Below are 20822 nucleotides of genomic sequence, written 5' to 3'. Positions count from 1 at the left end.
TTATCAATGTGTAGGGCGTTGACAGGTTAAATAAATTGCCCAGTGTCCCACAGCCAACGTGTGTTAGAGGTGGGATTGAAATCCAGTTGTTTCCAAGGTTGGCACCCAGAACTGAACACAGTACTCCAGAAGAAATCTGACAAGGGCAGAGGATGGCAAGACTTATCACCTTTTTTCTGGAAGCTGTCCCTTTCTTAATTCAGGCTGCTACAACACCTAGACATTTTTCAGACCACTTGCTGTCTGACCACACCACCATCAACTTGAATTTATTTATTTATTTATTTGTTTGTTTATTTATTTTTTTAGTGAGGCAATTGGGGTTAAGTGACTTGCCCAGGGTCATACAGCTAATACGTGTTAGGTGTCTGAAGCCGGATTTGAACTCAGGTACTCCTGACTCCAGGGCTGGTGCTCTATCCACTGCGCCATCTAGCTGCCCCCAACTTGAATTTGTAACTGAGTTTTTGTGCACAAGTATTAATGTCCTTTTCCAAGTCTTTGATAAAAATTCCAAACAGCACAAGGCTAAACATAGATCCTTCAGTGCAGTCCAATGAAGACCTGCTGCTATGGTGACATTCAACCCAGGTTATCTACTTTTTGAGTTTAGCCATCCAACCAGTTCTGAATCTGTTTTATTATCATCCTGTCTACTTCTCTCCATCTTCCCAATGATGTAATTTATCAGAATCTTTACTAAAAATCTAAGTAAACTGGGGCAGCTAGGTGGTGCAGTGGATAGAGCACCGGCCCTGGATTCAGGAGTACCTGAGTTCAAATCCAGCCTCAGACACTTAACACTTACTAGCTGTGTGACCCTGGGCAAGTCACTTAACCCCAATTGCCTCCCTAAAAAAAAAAAAAAAACCCAAAACCAAAACCAAAAAAAAAGAAGAAAAAAAAAATCTAAGTAAACGGGGGCAGCTAGGTGGCACAGTGGATAGAGCACTGGCCCTGGATTCAGGAGTACCTGAGTTCAAATTTGGCCTCAGACACTTAACACTTACTAGCTGTGTGACCCTGGGCAAGTCACTTAAACCCAATTGCCCCGCAAAAAAAAAAAAAAAAATCTAGGTAAACTATGTCTACAGTATTTCTCTCATCCAGCCATTTGATAATGCTGTTTTTAAAAATGAAATAAGATTAGTATAATAATTTCTGTTCTTTTTGTGAAGTCTTGCTGGCTCTTCCTCATCCCCATTTCCCTTCCTAGTTGTTCAGCAACCATCTCTTTAAAATTAGCCTGTTATAAAAATGTTCTAGGGAATCAAAGCAAGCTCAACAACCTAGTGTTTTCAGACTCTGTTCTCTTCCATTTTTTTGAGAATTGGGATATTTGCCCTTACCTGGTACTTCTCCCACTTCCCACAGTCTTTCAGATAATACTCACAGTAGATCACAGTCACATCTCTTTTTCAGTACTGGAGCATGTAATTCATCTGGGCACCAGCTAACCTCAATTCATTGAATTCAGGAAGGCACTTTACCGATCTTGTGTACCTGCTCCCTGATAGCCATTTTTGTCCATTCGTTTCCTGGACAAAAGTCATTCTCCTTAGCAGGGAACAGAAGCAAAATATGATCTAAGAAGCTTTCCCTTCTCTCTGGTGTCCATTATATCATTGTTCTCTTACTCCCGAGCAAAAATCCTCCCCTTTCTTTGATCTTTCCTTTTCTCCTAATCTCTCTCTCTCTCTCTCTTTCTGTATCTCTGTCACACACACACACACACACACACCCTTACCCTTTTTGTTGTCCCTAGATTCCTTCAACAGTTCATTCTAAGCCTTTGTACTTCTGACATTCATTCTGTGTTTGTTACCTGGCCTTCTTTCCATCTTCTATACATTTGTTTGTTTGCCGGCCAATGAAGGTTAAATGACTTGCCCAGGGTCACACAGTTAGTAAGTGTCAAGTGTCTGAGGCCGGATTTGAACTCAGGTCCTCCTGAATCTAGGGCCAGTGCTTTATCCACTGCACCACCTAGCTGCCCTATACATTTCTTTGTAAAGTCAGCATTGGTTAGTGAGCTCCCTGCATATCCACATAGGTCTCTTCAGATAAATCCCATTTTTCTTCCTCGTTGTAATTTTTTCCCTTATTGTCCAGGATTTCATTCTTGAGCATTTCTTGTCCTTCCTTCACTGACTTTCTATGGTAGCATTTTAGTTGATGAGATCCTACCCATTCTTCTCTTTCCTGGAGTCTTTCTGGAATGAATGAAAAGGGGCTTAGTAAGCACTTACTGCATGCTCTCCTTATGCCTGGTGCTAGGGATATGAATAGAAAAAATAAGGCAGTCCCTGGGCTCAAGGAGGTCACACTCTAATTGAGGGAAACTACACAGAGAAGAGGGCAGCTGAGGGCACAGTAGAAAGAGCGCCAGGTCTGGAGTCTGGAAAACTCATCCTCCTGAGTTCAAATCTGGCCTCAGACACTAGCTGTGTGACGCTGGGCAAGTCACTTGATTCTGTTTGCCTCCATTTCCTCATCTATAAAATGGGCTGGAGAAGGAGATGGCAAAACCACCCCCTCAGCATCTTTGCCAAGAAAACCCCAAAGTGGGTCATGGAGAATCAGACATGATTGAAAACTAAACAACATGGATAGAGCACCGGCCCTGGAGTCAGGAGGACCTGAGTTCAAATCCGGCTTCAGATACTTAACACTTACTAGCTGTATGACCCTGGGCAAGTCACTTAAACCCAATTGCCTCACTAAAAAAAAAAATTTAAAAAAAAAGAAAAAGAAAAAGAAAACTAAACAACAATAACAACACACACATAGGAGAGTTCAGCCGATGGTGAAGCCCAGGGGTGCTTCGGATGCATCAGCCTGTCAGATGGAAGCGCCTGCGAGTATGGAGAGAGTAACAGCAGGTCCGATGAGAAAATCCAGAGAACCTTAGGATGCAGTGGTAGGGAAAATGGGATGATCTGATGGTGATTTCCCCAAAAGGATTGTAGTGAGGGAGTCTCATCTCATCCTTAGTGTTCTGAACTGACATGTAGTGCCTCCTGCCTCAGAGGAACTGGGTGTCTCCTGGCTTAAAGGTGGAGCAAAAGGTACCTCCCTGGCTTCAGCTTCTTCCACATGGGGCCTCTGGTATTTCCTCTATCTCAAAATCTAGGAGGGAGTGGTCATATCTTGATAAGGTTCCAATTATTTATTTCCACCCCAGCAACTAGTTCTTCTCTCTTAGTAAGAATCAGAACCAGGGGCAGCTAGGTGGCGCAGTGGATAGAGCACTGGCCCTGAAGTCAGGAGTACCTGAGTTCAAATCCGGCCTCAGAAACTTAACACTTACTAGCTGTGTGACCCTGGGCAAGTCACTTAACCCCAATTGCCTCACTAAAAAAAAAAAAAAAAAAAAAAGAATCAGAACCAGAATAGAATTTATTCTTGTTGGTTCTTCCACTGTTTAAAAGAAGAAATGATCATTAAGACAAGTGAAGGAACTATTAGCTGCTCTGATTTTGAGCTCCAGCAAATGTCTGGATAATCAAAATTTCCAACAGATACTATCTCATGCTTCTGTATCAGGCTTATGATCTTTTTTCCCAAACTTCTCATCTCATCAGTAATTAATAAGCATGTATTAAGTACCTACTATGTGTCAGGCACTGCTAAGCACTGAGGATATAAAAAAAGAAAAAGAAAGATAGTACCTGCCCCCAAGGAGCTACAATCTAATAGGGAAATATGACACACAAAAGGAAGCTAAAAGGGGGATGAGGGCTGTCAGAAGCTTCCCAGTTTGGGGGCATGATGTTAGAGGAGTTGAAACTGAGCAGACTAGCTTATAGTTAATGAAGTTAGATGGAAGTCTGAGCCTTCTATAGAGGGAAGCCTTGAGAGTTCATTTCTCTGCTTTCCATTCCTCTAGTCAGAGGGGAGAGGTACCAAGGGTGCTGAGGAAGTATGGGTTATAGTATCAAAGTGGAATGATCTCCAAGATGATGACATTTCAGGTGAAGAGCTTATCCCAGGGGAGGCATGATGTTCAGCAGAACAGCTGATGGTAAATCTATTTCCTGTATCTGTTGAGGGTCTGTGGCATATTTAATAACAAAATCACTTCTGTTTCTCTCTTGAGCTTCACCCAAAAGCCATCTACCATGTTTGCCTTCTCCTCTGCTCCTTGGATTTCCTCAGATACCTTCTTGATATACAGTGCTCCACCACTCTTCACCTTTTAACTACGTTGCCTTCTTTTGAATATGGTATTTAAAACAATAGTCCAGTCATGAGTTTCAGTCTACCAAATATCATTGATACCTGAGGTCAATTTTTCTTCCTTGCTTTATAACCTGTAGTTCCCTTTTTTTTCCCCTGAGGCAGTTGGGGTTAAGTGACTTGCCCAGGGTCACACAGCTAGTAAGTATCAAGTGTCTGAGGCCAGATTTGAACTCAGGTCCTCCTGAATCCAAGGCTGAGGCTGTGCCACCTAGCTGCCCCAGTTCCTTTTTCTTGATGCCTAAACTTTGAGTAGTTATGTATAGGCCTTTAAGGTTAGGGATTTTCCTTCTGGCTCCCTTTCTTGTGGACTTTTCCTTGTAGATACCTGGGTACCTAAACTGTTTTTCTTCCTTCTTTGTAGTGACTCTAAATGTAAGCAATCTTCTCCTTCCCCCTTCTTTTTAGGCTAAAGCCCTTTCTACTGGACTCGAAAGACTAGAAGAAAACACATTTTCTGGCCACAGACCTCTCATTCTTATATTTTAAGCCATGGTCCAAAAGTCCAAATCCCATTCTGAGCCAGTTGTTCATTTCACAAATCTATCTTTCTCTTCTGTTTACCTTGCCTCCAATATGCAGTGGCCATGCCCTTGTGGTCTTTAGTTTCTTGAGAAAGATTTCATAATCTTTGGCAATACCTACTTGAATCATCAAAAGTAGATAGTTGGAGCAGCTAGGTGGTGTGGTAGAAAGAGCACTAGCTCTGGAGTCAGGAGGACCTGAGTTCAAATGCAGCCTCAGATACTTATTAACTGTGTGACCGTAGACAAGTCACCTGGGGGGGTGGTGTGTGTGAGGCAATTGGAGTTAAGTGACTTGCCCAGGGTCACATAGCTAGTGTCAAGTAGGGGGTCAGCTAGGTGGCGAAGTGGATTAAGCCCTGGCCTTGGATTCAGGAGTACCCAAGTTCAAATCTGGCCTTAGACACTTGACACTAACTAGCTGTGTAACCCTGGGCAAGTCACTTAACCCCCATTGCCCCGCAAAAAAAAAATAAATAAATAAAAAGAAAGAAAGAAAGTGTCAAGAGTCTGAGGCCGGATATGAACTTAGGTCCTCCTGAATCCAGGACTGGTGCTTTATCCACTGCGCCACCTAGCTGCCCCCTCTGGGCAAGTCACTTAATGCCATTGCCTACCCCCCCTCCCCAAAAGTGGATATTTGTCATTCATTTTTAGCTTTAAGAGGTTCCATGTTATATCTGAGATACATTCCCCTGGAAGGCAGCAGGCTTATCTGTTGTTATCAGGTTGACAAATAGCTGCCTCAGTATCCCAGAACAGGGATACTCCTCCCTCCTCCTCCTCCTCCTCCTCCTCTTACTACTACTACTACCGCCACTATTTTCTTCTTTCTCAGACCTTTACTGGATGACCTCTCAACTGATAGCTTTTGTGGCCCTTACTATATCATACTTTGAAGGACAAACAATTTCATCATCCTTAGAGCATCTGATGAACTCTTGAGGAAGAGCTAGCTTCACACCTGTTTATAAGTTCTACAGTCCCACAGCAATAAATAACTCAAGTGAAAAATAGGTTCTGTTCTGAATTCTAGGATGGATGTCAGCTGCTATAGAAATAAAAGGCTAAGGGGCAGCTAGATGGCGCAGTGGATAGAGCACTGGCCATGGAGTCAGGAGTACCTGAGTTCAAATCTGGCCTCAGACACTTAATACTTAACTAGCTATGTGACTCTGGGCAAGTCACTTAACCCTAATTGCCTCACTTAAAAAAAAAAAAAGAAATAAAAGGCTAAATGAACTTTTTTACACTCTTCACTCATTTGGTTGCTCCTGTAGCTTTGAAAATTTTGTCTTTAAATTTTGGATTAATATAAAGTTTGAAGTGTTTTAAAAATTAGAAGAGAACTAAATAATTTTCACAGCTATGCTAGAGGAGAAATTTATCCAAAAAAGGAATACAGGGGCAGCTAGGTGGCACAGTGGATAGAGCAATGGCCCTGGATTCAGGAGGACCTGAGTTCAAATCCGGCCTCAGAGACTTTACACACTTACTAGCTGTGTGACCCTGGGCAAGTCACTTAACCCCAATTGCCTTACCAAAAAAACCCACAAAAAAACAAAAAAGGAATACAGGGAATCACAAAAAATATTTTCAATTACATGAAATTGAAAGGCCTTTGCAGTAATAAAATCATTGCAACTATGATGAGAAGGGAAGCTGTTTACTGGGGAGAATAATCGTATCAGGTATCTCTAATAAGGGTCTGATACCAAAAATATATAGATAAGTAACACAAATACTGCATAGGAGCAAGAGATTTTCCCAAGTGGCTAAGGAGTCAGAGTGTATCTGCACAATTCCTAGAGCCTTAGCCTAATAATTCTCAAAAAAAGAATTGTAAACTATTAAAAAGCATATGAAAGACTAATCCAAATAACTAATAAGAATTGCACATCAAAACTGAGTTTTCATCTCATATCTAGCAAATTGCCAAAGGCAACAAAAGATAGGTATGATTGAGGAGAATCAGACACATGAATACATTGACAGAGCTGTGAGTTGGTCTAACCATTATGGAAAGTAATTTGGAATTAGTGCTAAGAAAGTTACTAAAATGTTCCATCCCTTTAACCCAGAAAGTTCTTTCCTAATCATATGCCCCAGGAAGGTAAGAGATAGCAATAAAGGCCTCATATACACCCAAATATTCATAGCAGCACTTTTGTGGTAGTAAAGAACTAGAAACAAAGGAGATACCCATTAGATTAGGGAATGGCTAAACAAAGTGTGGCATGTAATTTAATGGAATACTACCATATCATTAGAACTTATGACTACAAAAAGTTCATGGAGAGTTTTATATATTGTCAGATCCAGTTGATGTATTGATTAATTTTGCTGAACTGTTTCTCTCTCTAATCAGGTCAGTCTGGAGTTCAGGTTTGAGACTGGAATGAAATGAGAAACTCTTAGATCATCTGAGAGTTAACAAAAGGAAGTTTATTTAGTTATAGCAGGAAGAGGGTCTTCAACAAGGACAGAGCTTTGGTTCAGGTAGATATGCCACCTTCATCTCAAAAAAAAAAAAAAAAGCTTCTGATCATCAGGATATAGTTAGCATGCTGTAATGGCTCAAATGGCAGTGAGACATCCACCAGGTCTGAGGGGCATTGGTCTCTTTTATGCTTGAACCTACATAGGTCCTAGAACCTTAGCCTGGGCATGATTGCAATAACTTTGAAGGAAAAATTAGCCTAGCAGGGGGCAACTAGAGGGCAGCTAGGTGGCACAGTGAATAAAGTACTGGCTCTGGATTCAGGAGGACCTGAGTTCAAATTCAGCCTCAGACACTTGACACTTACTAGCTGTGTGACCCTGGGCAAATCACTTAACACTCATTGCCCTGCCAAAGAAAGAAAGGAAGGAAGGAAGGAAGGAAGGAAGGAAGGAAGGAAGGAAGGAAGGAAGGAAGGAAGGAAGGAAGGAAGGAAGGAAGGAAGGAAGGAAGGAAGGAAGGAAGGAAGGAAGAAAAGTTAGCCTAGTCTTCCTGTCCAGAACCCTAAGAAGCCCACATGACAGGGCTCTGAGAACTATGGCTCCTACTGGGTAGGGGGTGGTGAGGGATATATTTGAAAATGAAGGTGACATAAAACCAAGTTATCCATTTTTTTTAAAGGGAAAAAAATTCAGGCAGAGTAAACCTTTGAAGGAAATTGAGAAAGCCCTTCTCAACCCTAGGGGGACAAATGTAAGGGTCACATTATATGCTTGCCTTGGTCTATCCCTCACTATAGTCTCAAGGGCATGAGAAACCAGTTGGGGACAGGGACAAGGAAGGTACTCAGAGCCCATATCATGCCTGTCAAAGCATCCTTATATCCATTTTATTTTGTTTTTGGAGGCAATCAGGATTAAGTGACTTGCCCAGGGTCACGCAGCTAGTGTCTATGGGCCAGATTGAACTCAGATCCTCCTGATTTCAAGCCCAGTGTGCTACCCACTGTGCCACCTAACTCAATCCTTATATTTAAGATTGCTCAGATGCTATCTACATCTACAGCTACAGCATTCTATAGATAAAAGTTGCTCCTCATCAAATTACCACATATAGAATGTTCTCTTATTTATTATTGAGTTCCCAAAGTTGCCAGGTTGCATTTTGTACTGGTACAGACTGATGATTTATTTCCTGGGGTATTGATTTAAAAAAAAAAATTTTTATTGCTGCCTTTTGTTTTTACATAATAGTTATTTTAGCATGACTACTATCCCATGGATCAAAGGAAAAAATTAACAAAAACATACAATACAGAAATTCTGGTGATATATGCAATATTCTTTCTATGCCTTTGCTTAAAGGAAGAAAGCACATTTCATTATCTCTTTGCTGGGACCTTAATTGATTTCTCTCTTACTCACATGTTTAACAATTTGTTTATTGCTCTTTTGCTTAACATTGCAGTCATCGATTATGAATATCATTCTCTTTGTTCTGATTTTTTCAATCTATGTTAGTTCATACAAATCTGTCCTCTGAATTCTTCATAGCTATTGTTTCTTATTATCTGACAATTCAGCCATGTCCCAATCCTTGGATACTCACCCTTATTTCAAGTTCTTTGATATCACAAAAATTACTGTTGTGGAGGGCAGCTAGGTGGAGCAGTGGATAAAGCACTGGCCCTAGATTCAGGAGGACCTGAGTTCAAATCCGGCCTCAGACACTTGACACTTACTAGCTGTGTGACCCTGTGTGACTTAACCCTCATTGCCCCACAAAAACAAAAACAAAAAAGTACTGTTGTGAATATTTTAACATATATTAGACTTTTGACTTCTTTGGGGTAAATGTCCCATATGGGACTTTGAAAAATAGTCACCACAGACTGTACTGTTCAAACTTCATTTTACTACTGTGATGGGTAAAACTAAATGTGTGTGGTTACCCTACCTGTCCCCTTTTGGGGAACGCTAACTAGGACAACAGTTTCACAGTTTAGGTATTAAACATTTATTAAAATGTATTAGAGGTTAACAAAGAAAGAAAAAGTGTCTCTGAAAGAATAGGAAAACATAACCTACCCTCGAGGAGAAATCAGAGCTGCCAACCCCATACGAGGTTCCAACCACCACTCCCAAAACCAACTGACCAAACTAACTGCCTTACACACTGCTTCTAGCTGATTAGTTGAGGGGGGTCACATGCTCACATAGCAGGGGGACTCTGTAATAGTAATATTCTCACACTACTTAACAATAAATGTACATCTAAAAGAGGATTAAAAATTTTTTTTTGAAATCCAGCATGGTTAGGCTACCATCAGTTCCCATTAACGCAACTGTCACCACTTTTGTTATCTTTGCCAATCAGACCTGTACTTCCCTTAGTATAATCTCCCATTAAGAAGATTCCGTCTCTCAGTATAGATCAGCAAATGTCCAACAGTCTTATTAAGAGAGTTACCTGGGGCACTGACAACTTACATGACATCTCACTGTGTTTCAGAAGTGGGACTTGGGTCCAGGTCTTGACTACCAGTGGAACTCCCACTCTCTAAGGTTAGGTAGGGAAGTAAAAGTTCACATAATATGTAAATATTCACTAATGAATTTTGCCCCTTGTGAAGTTAGCCCCTACTCGAACATCTCTCTCAGCTTAACACTAGTTAGTATCCAGGCTCATGTCCACCCTTCATAACCTATCCCTCTCCTACGTTTCCAGCCTTTATACCATATTTTTGTCTTTCCAATGACCCTGACCTACTTGCTGTTCTATGAACAAGATACTCCATCTCTCTTGGCTCCAGTTTTTTTCTTTTTTTTTTTTTCCCCCAAGCTGCCTTCCATGTCTGGAATTCTCTCTTCATCTCTACCTACTAGTATCCCTGGCTTTCTTTAAGTCTCAACTAAAATCCATCCTCTACAGGAATCCTTTCCTAACCTCTCCTAATCCTATTGCCTTCCCTCTTTTAACTATTTCCCATTTATCCTGTAATATAGCTTGTTTGTATGTTTTCTCGTGGTCTCCCCTATTAGACTGTCAGCTCCTTGAGGGCAGACTGTATTTTGCCTCTTTTTGTATTCTTGGCACTTAGCACAATTCCTGGCACATAGTAGGTGCTTAATAAATGTTTATTGACAATCAACTGACAAAATACATCCCTAAATTATTTCAGTCTTTAGCCAGTTTTCTGATTCATGTTCCATTGAACACAGGCAAACAAGAATTCCAGCCAAATCCCCTGAGGAGTGACTGGAGGGTGGTGAGGGAAGGGGAGCACTTTGGCCATAGACTTTAACCTCCCTTCTCCCTCCCCCCCTTGATTTGGCTGGTAGAGGACCCTTTAAACTTCAAAGGATCCTAGGGATTTTAGATTTCTGTCGGTAGTGTCTTCACTGGGAACCAGTCATTCACAACCTCCTGCTGGAATTTCTGCCAGATGCTCAGATAACTTGGCTTCTAAGCTGGCCTTCCTATTTATAGATGAGAAACAGGGCATGACTAACTTTCCTCAGCCAATCTGAACACTTCCAGTCAATGTCACTCCACTTCCCACTTAATCAAATGCATTGATTGATTATTTTTCAAGTATCTGGGCATTTTATCACCTGGGGGGGGGGGGACTTGCTTTTTACTCAGCCAACACTATTCAAGCTGAAATCCTCAATGGAACCATATTTTCAGCATTTACTTTGAAAGATTAGTTCCCCAGTTTTAACTGAATTCACTTTAAGTGGTCTTTTCAGGTACCAGTAGTTCCCAGATAAGAACTACTTATATTATATTTATTTGTGTATATGTTGGAATTCCTATCCTGTCCTCCAATAAAATGAAAGTTCCCTCAGGCCTGGAACTTTTTTTTGCTTTTTGTACCCCCTCCCCGCTGCACCTAGCGCAGTGTGGGTGCTTAATATTTGTTGTTTTGAATTGAAGTCCAGACTCCATCTTAGTCAATGACTTCATTTTAAAGAAGAGACAACTGAGGAAGGGGGGGGGGGTTGTAATGAATACAGTTGGGCTTTAAACCCAGGTCCTTCAGATTCGGCGCTCTTAACACCCCCCCCCCGCCCCCAATGGCTCGTTTCTTCTGGCTTCTGGGGAAAGTGGAGGCGGGGAGAAGGCCAGATGGACTGTTGTTGATGGCCGAGAAAGGAAGAGGATTTAGAGATTTAGCTCCTGGAGATCATCTAGCCCATAGGAGGAAACTAAGGTCCAGAAATTTAAAGGCCCCCCCCGGAGCGAGAGGAGGGGGTGGGGTGGGGATGGGGTTGCTGGTGCCGACCCACATCTAGGAGGGTAATGCACGCAGTTGAGCAAAATAACGACCCCTGAGAGTAGGGACCACTAGCTGGCCTCGGGGGGAGTCAAGGGGCGGGCGGTGCTCAGAGCGCGCGCGTGTGTGTGTGTGTGTGTGTGTGTGTGTGTGTGTGTGTGTGTGTGTGTGTGTGTGTGTGTGTGTGTGTGTGTGTGTGCGCGCGCGCGCGCGCGCTACACCCTTCGCTATACCCGCTCAACTCCGGGCTCCGGTTCCGCGCCTCCTGTCCACAAAACTAACCAGGAAGTTGGGTGGGGATAGCTTGGGGCGGGGTATGGACGTGGAAGCCCCCACCCCCACTTTCCTCCCGTGGGGTTAAAGGAAGCAGAGGGAGATCGTGGTGTCTCTAAAGTCTGAGCTATGCTGGTTCAACTCTGGCATCTGGGTCATGCCTCCCGGTCCACAAAACAAACTGGGAGGTTGGGCGGGGATGGCTGTGTGTGGGTAGGGGGAAGTAGGAGTGGCCATGGAAACTGTTGTTGGGCAAGGAGAACCTCTTGCGTGTGTGTGCTCGCAACTCCTTCGACACTTTCAGTTCTCTCTCCCCACTTCAGGCTAAATATTTGTCGGGGTTTGCTGCTGGGTTCCTAGGCTTTGTCGTCAAATGTGTCTCCCCGGATTACGTTTATGGCTCTCTCTTTTTTGTCTCTGTATGTGGCTAGGTTGGTGGTAGGGAGTCACCTGCAGTCAATCGTGATACTTTTGTGGAGGGGTACTTAGTCTTCCAGCGATGTTTGCAGTGTTCCCACACGACCTTCCAGGTATGGGATTAAAGGATCCCATGTTTAGAAGTGAAAAAGAGACCTCTAATCCAAGCCTCTTCATTTTTAGAGATGAGGTCCCTTGTTTTTGTTGTTTGTCCTTCTTCTCTAAGAGGACCATGACATTGGCCTGATGTCATGACTTGCACTGAATTGGATTTAAGTGAGGGCTGTTCAAGGTCACCAACCTCACCCTCCCCTCCAGAGCCATGAAAGCCAGTGGCAAGATATATATCAGGACGACTGGAAATGGCCCAGGATGTTTAAGGCAATTGGGGTTAAGTGACTTAACCAGGGTCACATAGCTAGTAAGTGTCTGAGGTGAAATTTGAACTTGGGTCTTCTTGACTCCAGGGGTCAGTGGTCTATCCACTGTGCCATCTAGCTGCTCCTGACAAAGGCCCAGGTCCTACCTACCACCCAGAGAAGTTGTGACTTTACAAGTAGTAGCAAGTCTTCTGATTGCAGAGTCAGTGAGTTTATCAACTGTTCCATGCTGCCTGGATAATTTTCTCATTTCACAGAGAATAGTCTAATGTGGATCCAGGGACCTGGGTCCAGTGCCTGGTTTGACTGCTCGCTTGACTGTGTCACTGAAGCTCACACTACTAGTGAATGAACCAGTCTATCCAAGTGTATAAAGTAATGTACATCTAATTAAGATTAATGTGAAACTTTTTCTGTTCTACCATGTATATGAAAATGCTGATTTTATTTGGTTTTTGGCCAAATTCAGTATTAAAATACCTGAAAAAATTAATGAGAAAATACTGTAAATAGCTTTTTGGCTTTCCATCTTGAGGAAGTGTGGCTGGTAGAGAGAACTTAACTCACTCCCATTTAACAAATGGGGATTGGAGTTACAGAGCAGTTTGTCACTGGCAAAGTAGACATCCATCCAAGGCTCCTGTACTCATGTTTACACAACTATCAAGTTTTGGGAGATCTTTCAAGTTCTGACCCTCTCTAAAAAAACAAATCATACCTCCCAGTATTATGTTGAGGGAGATAGATGTCTGTTATCCCTTTTAAAGGCCAAGCCTAGAATAAGATCAGTTCCCACATTGCCAAAGAATTAGTGGATTTCATAGGATCTTCATAGGATGAAGAGACTTCGGCCCCCACACCTTCATTTTACAACCAAAGAAATTGAGGCCCAGGGACATTAAATGACCTGCCCGAAGTCACTTAGACTGTAAGTTGCCTTGTCCAAGGAGTTTTACAACTTGTTCAAAAGACAGTTGATGCCCACCAACAGAGCTGGCCCCGAACACACAAGAAAGAGAGAGAGAAAAAAAAAAGACAGTTGAGGGGGGCGCAGCTAGGTGGCACAGTGGATAAAGCACCTGCCCTAGACCCTCCCCTTTTTCATCATTGGTCTAATTACTCAAGGGTTACAATCTGCAAGCAAAAGCTAGCTAATCAGAATGCAGTATTCCCATCCCTAATCAATTCTTTATATGGACACAACTCAGGAGCGGACCTCATTGAGACCAAACTCAGGGCTCCTTGAACCATGTGATTTTGTTAGCCAGAGCAAGAAGAGGGGATCTGAGCCCTTTGTCCTAAAAACAGGTCGGGAGGAGTATGATTGAGTGTTATATCCTCATTGAGAGGAGACAATTACCCATTTTCTCACACCAGCCAAACCCACCCTTCTTCTGAACTACTACTGCCAAGGGTGGCACTGCTACCATTCTCCTAGTTGCCTAGGTCGACAACCTCAGTGGCATCCTTGACTCTTCACTCCCACTCAACCTACATATACATTTAGTTGCCAGATCTTGGTCTCTGTCATTTAAAGCTTTTCATAGTCTGATACTTCCAATCCTTTCAGTCTTCCTATAAATTACTTCCCTGTAGTCATTCTAGGGGCAGCTAGATGGCATAGTGGATAACTGTAAAATAAAGAGACAACACACAATTGTACAAATATATACAAGAGACATGCAAAGTAGATAACTGCTGTAGAAGAAAAGGCATTAATAGGTGGGAAAGGCTGAGACTGAGAAAGACCTCCTAAAGGAGGTGGCATTCAAGCTGAGGCTTGAAGCAAGTCATGGATTCCAAGAGGCAAAAGTGAAGAGGGACATGGCAAACCACTCTAGTGTCTTTGCAAAGAAAACCCCAAATGGAGTCATGAAGAATCGGACATGACTCTGAAACAATTGAACACGCAAAAATCTAGTTAATTTATGTGTAGCCTCCCCAGCTAGAATGTGAGCTTCTTGAGTATAGGGACTACTTTTGCCTTTCTTTGTGTCCCTGGCACATAGCAAGTACTTAATAGATGTTGTCTTACTGACCTCACTACTGGCATTTGTGGGAACTTAAACACAATTATATTGGGGGCAAAATGGTTTAATGAGCTAAAGAGATATATTCATCTTTTGGGTAGGCTTTCAAGATCAGATTTAGTCTGTGTTAGAGGGCAGGAAATGTCTGGGTCCAAGATTACCCTTGGACTTGTATTAACTATACCAGAAGGTTGTTTGGGGAAAAGCACATATTTCTAGAATCTGTAATTTAATAGCTGTGCAGGTACTGATCATTCTATGCTTCAGTAAATGATCTTCATGAGTTTCTGTGGTTGAAAAAAATTCGTCACTGATTGACCAAGCTTCTGATGATTAGAAATCTGATCATTTTGCAGTTGAAACTGAAGCCTAGAGACATTTGTTGTGATTTGTTTAATGCCACAATTAATAAGTAGCAGAGACCCAGTGTTCTTTCCATTACACAACATGGCTCCCATAGTTGCCTAATAAATGATGTGTTGAACAGCTAGTATGGTAAATCATGGGTCAGCTGTGTGGTGGTGTAGTAGATAAAAGGCTGAACCTGAAGTCAGGAAGACTCATCTTCCTGAATTTAAATCCAGCCTCACATACCTATTAGCTGTGTGACCCTGGTGAAGTCACCAAACCCTGTTTGCCTCAGTTTCCTCTGGAACTGGAGAAGGAAATGGCAAACCATTCCAGTATTTTTGCCAAGAAAACCCCAAATGGAGTCATGAAGAGTTGGACATGACTAAAAAAATGACTGAACACACATGGTACATCTACTACTTCTTTACATCCCCTCTCCACCTGCCAATGAATTCCCAAGCCAAAAGGGAAATAACTTTAGAATTCTTTGATAATTTAATGAATCTATAAACTTGTGTATGGAAACTCCTTCAACTAGTGTAAATCACAAATCCTTCCATGCCTTCTCACCCACCATTTTTGTCCAGTCGTCCAATAAATCCTCCAAAGAAAATCTACCTGATACTCTTCTTGTCCTTTTAGTATTTTGTGGTTAGCAGTGAAGCACTTGGGTTGTCCATATGTTATCCCCAACTCTCCCTCCCACCTCTGGTTTAACATTCCTTGTTTCAAGTAACTCATTCTGCTGATGCTTTACAGCGAACTTATATCCTCCATGCAAGTCCTTTAGGTGACCTACAATTTTCATTCTTCTGAAATTACAGGATTTCTAGTGACAGTCACAAAGTGGGAGAAAACTGTTGCCTACAAGATGTTTTTTTTTTTCATGAAAAGTTTGGGTTCCTTGAAAACATCATATTACCTCCTAGATGCCTGATTCCCTCTTCTCATCTGGGCCTGACTCATTTTCCAGTTGCAGTGCTTATCCAATCTATCATAGGATCATGAGTTAGAAGAGCCCTCAAAGATCATCTAGTCTGATCCACTCCCCTCATCTTGTAGAAGATACTTAGAGGCATAGAGGTTGTAACTTAGCCAAGGTTGCACAGCTAGTGTCAGGGGCAGCATTTGAGACCACTTCCTCTGATTGCAAATCCAAGGTTTTTTCAATTTTATTGAAAAGTAACTGAATCGACCCAAGTATGCTTCCTAAGGGTCACATTAGCTTTTTAGTCATTTTGATTTTCTAATATGGAAATCCAGGCTTTTGAATGATTGTGGGTCTCGTTGAGAGAGCCCTGTGAAGTCCCAAGGCTTGATGTGATAACTCAATGATATCCTGGAACAAGAATATCTAGAAACCCATCCGTGGGGCATCCTTCTATTCAGGATACACGTAAAGCATTCTTTGTGACAGCAGTAAGCAACTTAGATGTTAGGTTTGCCTACATTATCTCTGGCTTAATATCAGTGCTCAGTAGATTATTCAACAAAGTTATGGTCTTAGGTTTCATTTAACCTTGACGTGTACCTAAGTGATACCTTAATTTAGAAAAGTCTTTAAGGCTGAGTTTTTCAGGGCCAAATGTTATTTTGTGATTAATTCTGTAGAATTTTCACATAGTAAGGTTTTCTTTTTTCAACACTTATTCATTTGTGTGACTATAAAGGTATGGTATCATGGTATAGAAAACCAACCAAATCTTGTCCATTCACTTCTTATGCTTTAATCAAGAATATCCTTAGGAAAATAATAAATGTTGGAGAAGCTGTGGAAAAATTGGAACACTAATGCATTGTTGGTGGAGCTGTGAACTGATCCAACCATTCTGGAGAGCAATTTGGAACTATGGCCAAAGGGCTATAAAGCTGTGCATACCCTTTGACCCAAAGAGATCATAAAAAAGGGAAAAGGACCCACATGTATAAAAATATTTATAGCTGCTCTTTTTGTGGTAGCAAGGAATTGGAAATTGAGGGGATGCCCATCAATTGGGGAATGGCTGAACAAGTTGTGGTATATGAATGTAATGGAATACTATTGTGCTGTAAGAAACGATGAGCAGGTGAATTTCAGAGAAACCTGAAAGGACTTACATGAACTAATGCTAAGTGAGATGAGCAGAACCAGGAGAACATTGTACATAGTATCAACAGCATTGTGTGTTGATCAACTGTGACAGACTTGACTCTTCTCAGCAATACAGTGGTCTAAGATAGTTCCAAAGGACTCATGATGGAAAATGCTCTCCAAATCCAGAAAAAAAAGAACTATGGAATCTAGATGCAGACTGAACCATACTATTTCTATTTTTTTGTTTTTCTTTTTTGAGGTTTTTCCTTTTTGCTCTGATTCTTCTTTCACAGCATGACTAATGCAGAAATATGTTTAATTTTATTGTACATCTATAACCCTTATCAGATTGTTTGCTGTCTTGGAGAGGAGGGAGGGAGAAAATTTTGAAACTAGAAATCTTATAAAAACAAATTGTAAGGGGCTAAAATTCTAGCTAGTCTGTCTAAAATATCTAATGAGTGCTCACCAATAAATTATAAGCTTTAACAAGAGTTAGACTTTTAAGCATTTATTGAGGAGAATAAGAATTTGGTGAAGAGAAAGAGAAAGGCCTAGATTCATCTATCTATTAAAGGAAGAGAGCATTCCTAGCTCCGCTCTCTGCCAGAGTCCACACGAAAGAGCGAGTCAGAGCGCCAGCCTCCCCCTTCTTCCTCCCACAAGCAAACGTCACTTCCTGACACCAAAGAAAAGATGCATGGTCTTGCCCTCAGAGACCTTCACCTCATGGCGGAGCTTTTCTACAGTAAGTCTCCAGCAGGTGGCATCATTCCAATCTTTAGAAAATGTTGAAAACTATCTCTACATGTAATTGGAAAATAATAAAATACTTTTATGAAAAAACCCCAAATGTTGAAAACTATCTCTACATGTAACTAGAAAATAATACTTTTATGACAAAAAAAAAGAATACCCATAGTGCATGCAAAGATCCTTTTCAAAAAAATGAGAAAGTAGGCATTATGGGTTAATAGTTGCTCATTTCTCTCTCTCCCTCTCTCTCTCTTCCTTTCCCTCCCTCCCTCCCTCCCTCCCTTCCTCCCTCCCCCCTTTCCTCCCTTCCTCATACCTTCTATCTATTATCTTTTATGTCTCTTAAGGAAAAATTTTAGCATAGGATTTCTTTTGGATATATTTAGCCACATCCAGTCACTCATTTTAACTTCATCTTCTTCAGTGCCTTTGGAGAGTCCAAATGTGGTCATTCTACTACCATTGCTAATGAGAATATATCACTATCAAAATAACATCAGAAGGGGGCAGTTAGGTGGTGCAGTGAATAAAGCACCGGTCCTGGATTCAGGAGGACCTGAGTTCAAATCCGGCCTCAGACACTTGACACTTACTAACTGTGTGACCCTGGGCAAGTCACTTAACCCTCATTGTCCCACAAAAAAAAAAACCCACATCAGATCTATTCCATTCTATGCCTGTTTGCTTCCTTCCTTCCATTTTTGCCTTAAACTGATTTTGGAAGATTCTGGTTTAGTTATTTTGTTTTTTGCGGGGCAATAGGGGTTAAGTGACTTGCCTAGGGTCACACAGCTAGTAAGTGTCAAGTGTCTGAGGCCAGATTTGAATTCAGGTACTCCTGAATCCAGGGCCGGTGCTTTATCCACTGTGCCACCTAGCCGCCCTTAGTTACTTTTCACAACTAAGTTCTCTGCAGGTGTGTTTTCCCTTCAACTGCTTTTTCAAGGCCATTCTATTTAAAATTTCTCATCCTGTTTTGTAAATGAGCTTTTGCTCTAAACTGAGGCTGTCCTTTGTTGCCATTTCTCTCTGCTTAACAAGGAGGTAAGGGTTTACAGGGTAGAGTGCTTCTTGAGCTCTTTGAGGCTTTCTTTTTTTCCTTTCAATTTTACTTTTTTCCCCCCATCTAAACAATAGATTTTTATTGCTATCTTTTGTTTTTTATGTCTCCCAAATTTTCCCAGGTATCTTTCTCTCTCCCTCCTATCCAGAGAGCTATCCTTTATGACAAAGAATTTTTTTTAAAGAGCAAAAGGGAGAAGAGGAAAAATACTCAGCAAGACCAGTCAATTACATTGAAAATAGTTATATGCAGTGATCTACACAATGTTCCCCACCTCTGCAGAGGAGCAGGGAGATGCGTCTTCTCATATTTCTTTTTGGGAGACAAGATTGTTTTTTATAATTTCACAACATTAATCTTTAATTGTTTTCTAGATATTTGCATTTACATTGTTGTGTTTGTGGTCTATATTGTTTTCTTGGATCTGCCTACTTCACTTTACATTAATTCATCATTTAAGTCTTCCCATGCTTCTCCATATTCATTGGAGTTGTCATTTCTTATAGCACTGTTATATTCCATTCCCTTCATTTGTCACAATTTGTTTAGTCATTCTCCAGTTGATGGGTATCTACTTTGCTTCTACAAGTGTTACTATAAATATTTTGGTATATGTAGAGTCTTTCTTTTTGTGAGTGTCCTCCTTGGGTTATGTGCCTAGCTGTTCTCTTGGTCAAAGGGTATGTACATTTTAACCACTTTATTCACATAATTACAAATTGCTGTCCAGAATGGTTATACAAATTCACAGCTCCAATGTTACACCAGTGTGTCTGTCTGTCCACACCTCTCTAAAATTGAGTATCCCTATTTTCAATCATCTTTGCCAATTTGCTGCATGTGTGAGGTGAAACTTTAGGGTTATTTCAATTTGCATTTCTCCTATTATTAGTAATTTGGAATGTTCTTTCATAAAACTTAATTGTTTGGAATTCTTTTGAGAACTGTTTGTTCACATCCTTTGACCACTTACCTATTGAGGAATGGCTTTTGGTCTTACATATTTCAGTTAGTTGTCTATATCTCTTGAATACAAAAACAAAGCATTTTCTTTCCTTTTTTGGGGGGGGGGGTCGTTTTTTTTGGTGGGGCTATGGGGGTTAAGTGACTTGCCCAGGGTTACACAGCTAGTAAGTGTCAAGTGTCTGAGGCTGGATTTGAATTCAGGTACTCCTGAATCCAGGGCCAGTGCTTTATCCACTGCGCCACCTAGCTGCCCCAAGCCTTTTCTTTTTTATACTAGATGTGCTACTTTGTGCAAAAGCTTTTTGATTTCATGTAATTCCTTGTCTAGTCTGTTCTACTGATCTACTTTTCTATTTTTTAACCAGCACCAAGTGGCTTTGATTATTGATACCCTATAATATAGCTTGAAGTCTGCTATTCCTCCTTCATTCCTTTATTTATTATTTCCCTTGATACTCTAGATCTCATGTTCCTTCAAAGGAATTTTGTTATTATTTTATGTAGCTCTAAGAAGTATCCCTTTCATAATTTAGTTGGTATAGCATTAAATCTGTAAATTATATTTAGTAGTATTGTCATTTTTATTATATTGGCATGGTCCAGCCATGAACATTGAATATTCCTGCAGCTATTTAAGTTGTTCTTTTTGTTTTTTAAGGGGTGTTTTGTAATTGAATCTGTGCAAGTATCAAGTGTGCTTTGATAGACCTACTCCTTTTAAACTCTTTTTAAGACAACTCTCTTGTATCCATTTAAATTCTTTAATAGCAATGAGCCATTTCTTCAAAATCATCACGGCATATAGAGGTTGAGTTGAATCTATGGTAATTGTATGCAGTGGTTCTCTCCCCCCACCCCCATAAACCTCCACACACACCTCTTTATCCCTTTCTTCTAATTTAGTATTGATTTAGACCTTAAACCAAATGATAATCTAACTGCACAAAGACAACTGATCCTGAGATGACTCTGGTGTCAATAACCAGAAGTTTTCATTTCTTGTCACTTTGTCCAGTACATGGTAGGTGCT

At 41.1% G+C, this 20822-nt stretch overlaps 1 protein-coding gene and 1 pseudogene across 1 annotated transcript in view; both read left to right on the top strand.

Annotated features, from left to right (window-relative positions):
• Positions 1-2803: 2803 nt before the first annotated feature.
• The window catches only part of LOC122754823, a 31545-nt pseudogene continuing 13526 nt past the window's right edge, over positions 2804-20822 (top strand).
• GNGT2 (G protein subunit gamma transducin 2) overlaps positions 11401-20822 on the top strand; it is a 76690-nt gene continuing 67268 nt past the window's right edge. The window contains exon 1 of the mRNA XM_044001414.1: positions 11401-11419. The gene's annotated coding sequence lies outside the window, so the exon portion shown is untranslated. The remainder of the gene's footprint in view (positions 11420-20822) is intronic.

Source organism: Dromiciops gliroides, chromosome 4 (assembly GCF_019393635.1).
Source record: "Dromiciops gliroides isolate mDroGli1 chromosome 4, mDroGli1.pri, whole genome shotgun sequence".
Classification (NCBI taxonomy): Eukaryota; Metazoa; Chordata; class Mammalia; order Microbiotheria; family Microbiotheriidae; genus Dromiciops; species Dromiciops gliroides.
Note: the sequence above shows the minus strand (reverse complement) of the source record. Positions and strands in the feature narration are given on the sequence as shown.